Source organism: Dendropsophus ebraccatus, chromosome 9 (genome assembly GCF_027789765.1).
Source record: "Dendropsophus ebraccatus isolate aDenEbr1 chromosome 9, aDenEbr1.pat, whole genome shotgun sequence".
NCBI classification, from domain to species: domain Eukaryota; kingdom Metazoa; phylum Chordata; class Amphibia; order Anura; family Hylidae; genus Dendropsophus; species Dendropsophus ebraccatus.
This window is the reverse complement of record NC_091462.1, coordinates 1,080,213-1,092,552: the sequence shown is the minus strand read 5'-3', so window position 1 is coordinate 1,092,552 and position 12,340 is coordinate 1,080,213.

Below are 12,340 nucleotides of genomic sequence, written 5' to 3'. Positions count from 1 at the left end.
AGCCACATATATATCCCCCCACACACCAGCCACATATATATCCCCCCACACACCAGCCACATATATATCCCCCCCACACCAGCCCACATATATATCCCCCACACACACACCAGCCACATATATATCCCCCCCCACACACCAGCCCACATATATATCCCCCCACACACCAGCCCACATATATATCCCCCCACACCACCAGCCCACATATATATCCCCCCCACACACCAGCCCACATATATATCCCCCCACACACCAGCCCACATATATATCCCCCCCACACACCAGCCCACATATATATCCCCCCCCACACACCAGCCCACAATATATATCCCCCCACACACCAGCCACATATATATCCCCCCACACACACCACCCACATATATATCCCCCCACACACCACCCACATATATATCCCCCACACACACCAGCCACATATATATCCCCCCACACACACACCAGCCACATATATATATCCCCCCCCCCACACCAGCCCACATATATATCCCCCCACACACCATCCCACATATATATCCCCCCACACACACCACCCACATATATATCCCCCCCACACCCACCCACATATATATCCCCCCACACACCAGCCCATATATATCCCCCACACACACCAGCCCACATATATATCCCCCCACACACACCAGCCCACATATATATCCCCCACACACACCACCCACATATATATCCCCCCCACACACCAGCCCACATATATATCCCCCCACACACACCAGCCACATATATATCCCCCCACACACACCAGCCCACATATATATCCCCCCACACACCAGCCACATATATATCCCCCCACACACCAGCCACATATATATCCCCCACACACACCAGCCCACATATATATCCCCCACACACACCAGCCCACATATATATCCCCCCACACACCAGCCCACATATATATCCCCCCACACACCAGCCACATATATATCCCCCCACACACCAGCCACATATATATCCCCCACACACCAGCCACATATATATCCCCCCACACACACCAGCCACATATATATCCCCCCACACACCAGCCACATATATATCCCCCCACACACCACCCACATATATATCCCCCCCACACCAGCCCACATATATATCCCCCCCACACCAGCCCACATATATATCCCCCCACACACCAGCCCACATACATATATATCCCCCCCACACACCAGCCCTACATATATATCCTCCCCCCCACACACCAGCCCACATATATATCCCCCCCACACACCAGCCACATATTATATCCCCCACACACCCAGCCACATATATATCCCCCCCACACACCAGCCACATATATATCCCCACACACACCAGCCACATATATATCCCCACACACACCAGCCCACATATATATCCCCCCCACACACCAGCCACATATATATCCCCCCCCACACACACCAGCCCACATATATATCCCCCCCACACACCAGCCCACATATATATCCCCCCCCACACACCAGCCCACATATATATCCCCTCACACACACCAGCCCACATATATATCCCCCACACACACCAGCCACATATATATCCCCCACACACCAGCCCACATATATATCCCCCCCACACACACCAGCCACATATATATCCCCCACACACACCAGCCACATATATATCCCCCCACACACACCAGCCACATATATATCCCCCCACACACCAGCCCACATATATATCCCCCCACCAGCCCACATATATATCCCCCCACACACACCAGCCACATATATATCCCCCCCACACACCAGCCCACATATATATCCCCCCACACACCAGCCCACATATATATCCCCCCCACCAGCCCACATATATATCCCCCACACACACCACCCACATATATATCCCCTCACCACACACAGCCACATATATATCCCCCCACACACACCAGCCACATATATATCCCCCCACACACACCAGCCACATATATATCCCCCCACACACACCACCCCACATATATATCCCCCCACACACCAGCCCACATATATATCCCCCCCACACACCAGCCACATATATATCCCCCCACACACCAGCCCACATATATATCCCCCCACACACACCAGCCCACATATATATCCCCCCACACACACCACCCCACATATATATCCCCACACACACACACCAGCCACATATATATCCCCCCCACACACCAGCCCACATATATATCCCCCCCACACACACACCACATATATATCCCCCCCACACACCAGCCACATATATATCCCCCCCACACACCAGCCACATATATATCCCCCCCACACACACCAGCCCACATATATATCCCCCCCCACACACCAGCCCACATATATATCCCCCCCCCACACACCAGCCCACATATATATCCCCCACACACCAGCCCACATATATATCCCCCCACACACACCAGCCACATATATATCCCCCCACACACACCAGCCCACATATATATCCCCCCCACACACCAGCCACATATATATCCCCCCCACACACCAGCCCACATATATATCCCCCCACACACACCAGCCCACATATATATCCCCCCACACACACCAGCCACATATATATCCCCCCACACACACCAGCCACATATATATCCCCCCCACACACACCAGCCCACATATATATCCCCCCCACACCAGCCACATATATATCCCCCCACCAGCCCACATATATATCCCCCCACACACACAGCCACATATATATCCCCCCACACACACCAGCCACATATATATCCCCCCCACACACCAGCCCACATATATATCCCCCCCCACACACCAGCCCACATATATATCACCCCCCCACACCAGCCCACATATATATCCCCCCCACACACCAGCCCACATATATATCCCCCCACACACCAGCCACATATATATCCCCCCACACACCAGCCACATATATATCCCCCCACACACCAGCCACATATATATCCCCCACACACCAGCCCACATATATATCCCCCCACACACACCAGCCCACATATATATCCCCCCCACACACCAGCCCACATATATATCCCCCCCCACACACACCAGCCCACATATATATCCCCCCACACACCAGCCACATATATATCCCCCCACACACCAGCCACATATATATCCCCCCCCACACACCAGCCCACATATATATCCCCCCCACACACACCAGCCACATATATATCCCCCCCACACACCAGCCACATATATATCCCCCCACACACCAGCCCACATATATATCCCCCCCACACACCAGCCCACATATATATCCCCCCCACACACCAGCCACATATATATCCCCCCACACACACCAGCCCACATATATATCCCCCCCACACACACACCAGCCACATATATATCCCCCCCACACACCAGCCACATATATATCCCCCCCACACACCAGCCACATATATATCCCCCCCACACACCAGCCCACATATATATCCCCCCCACACACCACCCACATATATATCCCCCCACACACACCAGCCCACATATATATCCCCCCCACACACCACCCACATATATATCCCCCCACACACCAGCCCACATATATATCCCCCCACACACCAGCCACATATATATCCCCCCCACACACCAGCCACATATATATCCCCCCACACACACCAGCCCACATATATATCCCCCCCCACACACCAGCCCACATATATATCCCCCCACACACCAGCCACATATATATCCCCACACACACACCAGCCCACATATATATCCCCCCACACACCAGCCCACATATATATCCCCCACACACACCAGCCACATATATATCCCCCCCACACACCAGCCCACATATATATCCCCCCCCACACACCAGCCACATATATATCCCCCCCCACACACCAGCCCACATATATATCCCCCCCACACACCAGCCACATATATATCCCCCCACACACACCAGCCACATATATATCCCCCCACACACACCAGCCCACATATATATCCCCCCACACACACCAGCCCACATATATATCCCCCCCACACACACCAGCCCACATATATATCCCCCCACACACACCAGCCCACATATATATCCCCCCCACACACCAGCCCACATATATATCCCCCCACACACCAGCCACATATATATCCCCCCACACACCAGCCCACATATATATCCCCCCACACACACCAGCCCACATATATATCCCCCCACACACACCAGCCCACATATATATCCCCCCCCACACACCAGCCCACATATATATCCCCCCCCACACACCAGCCACATATATATCCCCCACACACACCAGCCACATATATATCCCCCCCACACACCAGCCACATATATATCCCCCCCACACACCAGCCACATATATATCCCCCCCACACACCAGCCCACATATATATCCCCCCCACACACCAGCCCACATATATATCCCCCCCACACACACCAGCCCACATATATATCCCCCCCACACCACCACATATTCCCACATATATATCCCCCACACACACCAGCCACATATATATCCCCCCACACACCAGCCACATATATATCCCCCCCACACACCAGCCACATATATATCCCCCCACACACCAGCCCACATATATATCCCCCCCACACACCAGCCCACATATATATCCCCCCACACACCCAGCCACATATATATCCCCCCCACACACCAGCCACATATATATCCCCCCACACACACCACCCACATATATATCCCCCACACACACCAGCCCACATATATATCCCCCCCACACACCAGACCCACATATATATCCCCCCCCACACACCAGCCACATATATATCCCCCCCCCCACACCAGCCCACATATATATCCCCCCCACACACCAGCCACATATATATCCCCCCCACCACCCCACATATATATCCCCCCACACACCCCACCCCACATATATATCCCCCCACACACACCAGCCCACATATATATCCCCCACACACCAGCCCACATTCATATATATCCCCCCCACACACCAGCCACATATATATCCCCCCCACACACCAGCCCACATATATATCCCCCCACACCACCAGCCACATATATATCCCCCCACCACACCAGCCACATATATATCCCCCCCACACACCAGCCCCACATATATATCCCCCACACACCAGCCCACATATATATCCCCCCACCACACCAGCCCACATATATATCCCCCCACACACCAGCCACATATATATCCCCCCACACACACCACCCACATATATATCCCCCCCCACACACCAGCCCACATATATATCCCCCCACACACACCACCCACATATATATCCCCCCCACACACCAGCCCACATATATATCCCCCCACACACACCAGCCACATATATATCCCCCCACACACACCAGCCCACATATATATCCCCCCACACACCAGCCACATATATATCCCCCCCACACACCAGCCACATATATATCCCCCCACCAGCCACATATATATCCCCCCACACCAGCCACATATATATCCCCCCACACACCAGCCACATATATATCCCCCCACACACACCAGCCACATATATATCCCCCCACACACCAGCCCACATATATATCCCCCCCACACACCAGCCCACATATATATCCTCCCCCCCACACCAGCCCACATATATATCCCCCCACACACCAGCCCACATATATATCCCCCCCACACACCAGCCCACATATATATCCCCCCCACACACCAGCCACATATATATCCCCCCCACACACCAGCCACATATATATCCCCCCCACACACCAGCCCACATATATATCCCCCCACACACCAGCCACATATATATCCCCCCCACACACCAGCCACATATATATCCCCCCCACACACCAGCCCACATATATATCCCCCCCACACACACCAGCCACATATATCCCCCCACACACCAGCCACATATATATCCCCCCAACACACCAGCCCACATATATATCCCCCCCACACACACCAGCCCACATATATATCCCCCCACACACCAGCCACATATATATCCCCCCACACACCAGCCACATATATATCCCCCCACACACACCAGCCACATATATATCCCCCCACACACCAGCCACATATATATCCCCCCCACACACCAGCCACATATATATCCCCCCACACACACCAGCCACATATATATCCCCCACACACACCAGCCCACATATATATCCCCCCACACACACCAGCCACATATATATCCCCCCCACCACACACCAGCCACATATATATCCCCCCCCACACACCAGCCACATATATATCCCCCCCACACACACCAGCCACATATATATCCCCCCCACACACACCAGCCACATATATATCCCCCCACACACCAGCCACATATATATCCCCCCCCACACACCAGCCACATATATATCCCCCCCCCACACACCAGCCTACATATATATCCCCCCACCAGCCCACATATATATCCCCCCACACACCAGCCACATATATATCCCCACACACACCAGCCACATATATATCCCCCCACACACACCAGCCCACATATATATTCCCCCACACACACCAGCCACATATATATCCCCCCACACACCAGCCACATATATATCCCCCCACACACCAGCCCACATATATATCCCCCCACACACCAGCCCACATATATATCCCCCCACACACACACCAGCCACATATATATCCCCCCACCAGCCCACATATATATCCCCCACACACCAGCCACATATATATCCCCCCACACACACCAGCCACATATATATCCCCCCCACACACCAGCCCACATATATATCCCCCCACACACACCAGCCCACATATATATCCCCCCACACACACCAGCCACATATATATCCCCACACACACCAGCCACATATATATCCCCCCACACACCAGCCACATATATATCCCCCCACACACCAGCCCACATATATATCCCCCCCACACACCAGCCACATATATATCCCCCCACACACACCAGCCACATATATATCCCCCCACACACCAGCCCACATATATATCCCCCCCACACACACCAGCCACATATATATCCCCCCACACACCAGCCCACATATATATCCCCCCACACACACCAGCCACATATATATCCCCCACACACCAGCCACATATATATCCCCCCACACACCAGCCACATATATATCCCCCCACACACCAGCCACATATATATCCCCCCCACACACACCAGCCCACATATATATCCCCCCACACACACCAGCCACATATATATCCCCCCCACACACCAGCCCACATATATATCCCCCCACACACACCAGCCACATATATATCCCCCCCACACACACCAGCCACATATATATCCCCCCACACACACCAGCCACATATATATCCCCCCACACACACCAGCCACATATATATCCCCCCCCCACACACCAGCCACATATATATCCCCCCACACACACCAGCCACATATATATCCCCCCCACCAGCCACATATATATCCCCCCACACACCAGCCACATATATATCCCCCCACCAGCCCACATATATATCCCCCCACACACCAGCCCACATATATATCCCCCCACACACCAGCCCACATATATATCCCCCCCACACACCAGCCACATATATATCCCCCCACACACACCAGCCACATATATATCCCCCCACACACACCAGCCACATATATATCCCCCCACACACACCAGCCACATATATATCCCCCCACACACACCAGCCACATATATATCCCCCCACACACCAGCCACATATATATCCCCCCTACACACACCAGCCACATATATATCCCCCCACACACCAGCCACATATATATCCCCCCACACACACCAGCCCACATATATATCCCCCCACACACCAGCCACATATATATCCCCCCATACACACCACCCCACATATATATCCCCCCACCAGCCCACATATATATCCCCCCCACACACCAGCCACATATATATCCCCCCACCAGCCCACATATATATCCCCCCACACACCAGCCCACTAATTATTCCCCCCCCACACACCAGCCACCATACATATCCCCCCACACCCCCAGCCACATATATATCCCCCCACACACACCACCACATCCATATATCCCCCACACACACCAGCCACATATATATCCCCCCACACAACCAGCCCACTATATATCCCCCCCACACACCAGCCCACATATATATCCCCCCCACACACCAGCCAAATATATATCCCCCCACACACCAGCCACAATATAAATCCCCCCCCACACACCCGCCACATATATATCCCCCCCCACACACCAACCCACATATATCCCCCCACACACACCAGCCACATATATATCCCCCCCACACACCACACACATATATCCCCCCCACACACACCAGCCCACATATATATCCCCCCACACACCAGCCACATATATATCCCCCCCACACACACCAGCCCACATATATATCCCCCCACACACACCAGCCCACATATATATCCCCCCACACACCAGCCCACATATATATCCCCCCACACACACCACCCACATATATATCCCCCCACACACACCAGCCACATATATATCCCCCCACACACCAGCCCACATATATATCCCCCACACACACACCAGCCACATATATATCCCCCACACACCAGCCACATATATATCCCCCCACACACCAGCCCACATATATATCCCCCCCACACACCAGCCCACATATATATCCCCACACACACCAGCCCACATATATATCCCCCCACACACCAGCCACATATATATCCCCCCCACACACACCAGCCCACATATATATCCCCCCACACACCATCCCACATATATATCCCCCCACACACACCAGCCCACATATATATCCCCCCACACACACCAGCCACATATATATCCCCCCACACACCAGCCCACATATATATCCCCCCCCACACACACCAGCCACATATATATCCCCCCACACCAGCCCACATATATATCCCCCCACACACCAGCCCACATATATATCCCCCCCACACACCAGCCCACATATATATCCCCCCACACACCAGCCCACATATATATCCCCACACACACCAGCCCACATATATATCCCCCCCCACACACCAGCCACATATATATCCCCCCACACACCAGCCCACATATATATCCCCCCACACACCAGCCACATATATATCCCCCCACACCAGCCCACATATATATCCCCCCCACACACACCAGCCACATATATATCCCCCCACACACACCACCCACATATATATCCCCCCCACACACCAGCCCACATATATATCCCCCCACACACACCAGCCACATATATATCCCCCCACACACACCACCCACATATATATCCCCCCCCCACACACCAGCCACATATATCCCCCCACACACCAGCCACATATATATCCCCCACACACCAGCCACATATATATCCCCCACACACCAGCCCACATATATATCCCCCCACACACCAGCCACATATATATCCCCCCACACACACCAGCCACATATATATCCCCCCACACACCAGCCACATATATATCCCCCCACACACACCAGCCCACATATATATCCCCCCACACACCAGCCCACATATATATCCCCCCCCCACACACCAGCCACATATATATCCCCCCCACACACACCAGCCACATATATATCCCCCCACCAGCCCACATATATATCCCCCCACACACCAGCCCACATATATATCCCCCCACACACCAGCCCACATATATATCCCCCCCCACACACCACCCACATATATATCCCCCCACACACCAGCCACATATATATCCCCCCCACACACCAGCCACATATATATCCCCCCACACACACCAGCCACATATATATCCCCCCACACACACCAGCCCACATATATATCCCCCCACACACACCAGCCACATATATATCCCCCACACACCAGCCACATATATATCCCCACACACACCAGCCACATATATATCCCCCCCACACCACACCAGCCAATATATATCCCCCCCACACACCAGCCACATATATATCCCCCCCAACACACCAGCCCACATATATATCCCCCCACAACACCAGCCACATATATATCCACCCCCAACACCAGCCCACATATATATCCCCCAAACACCAGCCACATATATATCCCCCCCCACACCAGCCCACATATACTTCCCCCACACACCCAGCCACATGATATATCCCCCCCCACACACCAGCCCACATATATATCCCCCCACACACCAGCCCACATATATATCCCCCCCCCACCAGCCACATATATATCCCCCCCCCACACACCAGCCCACATATATATCCCCCCACACACCAGCCACATATATATCCCCCCACACACCAGCCCACATATAATCCCCCCACACACACAAGCCCACACTATATATCCCCCCCCACACCAGCCACATATATATCCCCACACACACCAGCCCACATATATATCCCCCCCCACACCAACCACATATATATCCCCCCACACACCAGCCACATATATATCCCCCCCACACACACCAGCCCACATATATATCCCCCCACACACACCAGCCACATATATATCCCCCCACACACCAGCCACATATATATCCCCCCACACACACCAGCCCACATATATATCCCCCCACACACCAGCCTACATATATATCCCCCCACACACCAGCCACATATATATCCCCCACACACACCAGCCACATATATATCCCCCCACACACCAGCCCACATATATATCCCCCCACACACCAGCCCACATATATATCCCCCCACACACACCAGCCCACATATATATCCCCCACACAACCAGCCTACATATATTATCCCCCCACACACCAGCCACATATATATCCCCCCACACACACCAGCCACATATATATCCCCCCACACACCAGCCACATATATATCCCCCACACACACCAGCCACATATATATCCCCCCCCACACACCAGCCACATATATATCCCCCCACACCAGCCCACATATATATCCCCCCACACACACCAGCCCACATATATATCCCCCCACACACACCACCCACATATATATCCCCCCACACACCAGCCACATATATATCCCCCCACACACCAGCCCACATATATATCCCCCCACACACCAGCCACATATATATCCCCCCACACACCAGCCACATATATATCCCCCCACACACACCAGCCACATATATATCCCCCACACACCAGCCACATATATATCCCCCCACACACACCAGCCCACATATATATCCCCCCACACACCAGCCACATATATATCCCCCCACACACCAGCCACATATATATCCCCCCCCCACACACCAGCCACATATATATCCCCCCACACACCAGCCACATATATATCCCCCCCCACACACCAGCCCACATATATATCCCCCCCACACACACCAGCCACATATATATCCCCCCACACACACCAGCCCACATATATATCCCCCCCACACACACCAGCCACATATATATCCCCCACACACCAGCCCACATATATATCCCCCACACACCAGCCACATATATATCCCCCCCCACACCAGCCCACATATATATCCCCCACACACCAGCCACATATATATCCCCCCACACACCAGCCACATATATATCCCCCCCCACACACCAGCCACATATATATCCCCCACACACCAGCCCACATATATATCCCCCACACACCAGCCCACATATATATCCCCCACACATCAGCCACATATATATCCCCCCCACACCAGCCCACATATATATCCCCCCCACACACCAGCCACATATATATCCCCCCACACACACCAGCCACATATATATCCCCCCACACACCAGCCCACATATATATCCCCCCACACACCAGCCACATATATATCCCCCCCCCACACACCAGCCCACATATATATCCCCCCACACACCAGCCACATATATATCCCCCCACACCAGCCCACATATATATCCCCCCACACACCAGCCACATATATATCCCCCCACACACACCAGCCACATATATATCCCCCCCACACACCAGCCCACATATATATCCCCCCACACACCAGCCACATATATATCCCCCCACACACCAGCCACATATATATCCCCCCACACACCAGCCCACATATATATCCCCCCCCACACACACACCAGCCACATATATATCCCCCCACACACCAGCCACATATATATCCCCCCCCCACACACACCAGCCACATATATATCCCCCCACACACACCAGCCACATATATATCCCCCCACACACACCAGCCACATATATATCCCCCATATAGGGAGGGTGGGATACATGTATATGGGGGAGGGTGGGATACATGTATATAGGGAGGGTGGGATACCTGTATATAGGGAGGGTGGGATACATGTACATGGGGGAGGGTGGGATACATGTATATAGGGAGCAGTATATGTGAGTCTGGGATCCATATTAGTAAGTGTGAACTACAACTACAGAGCTGCTCTCTGAGGCTGGCACTATTAGG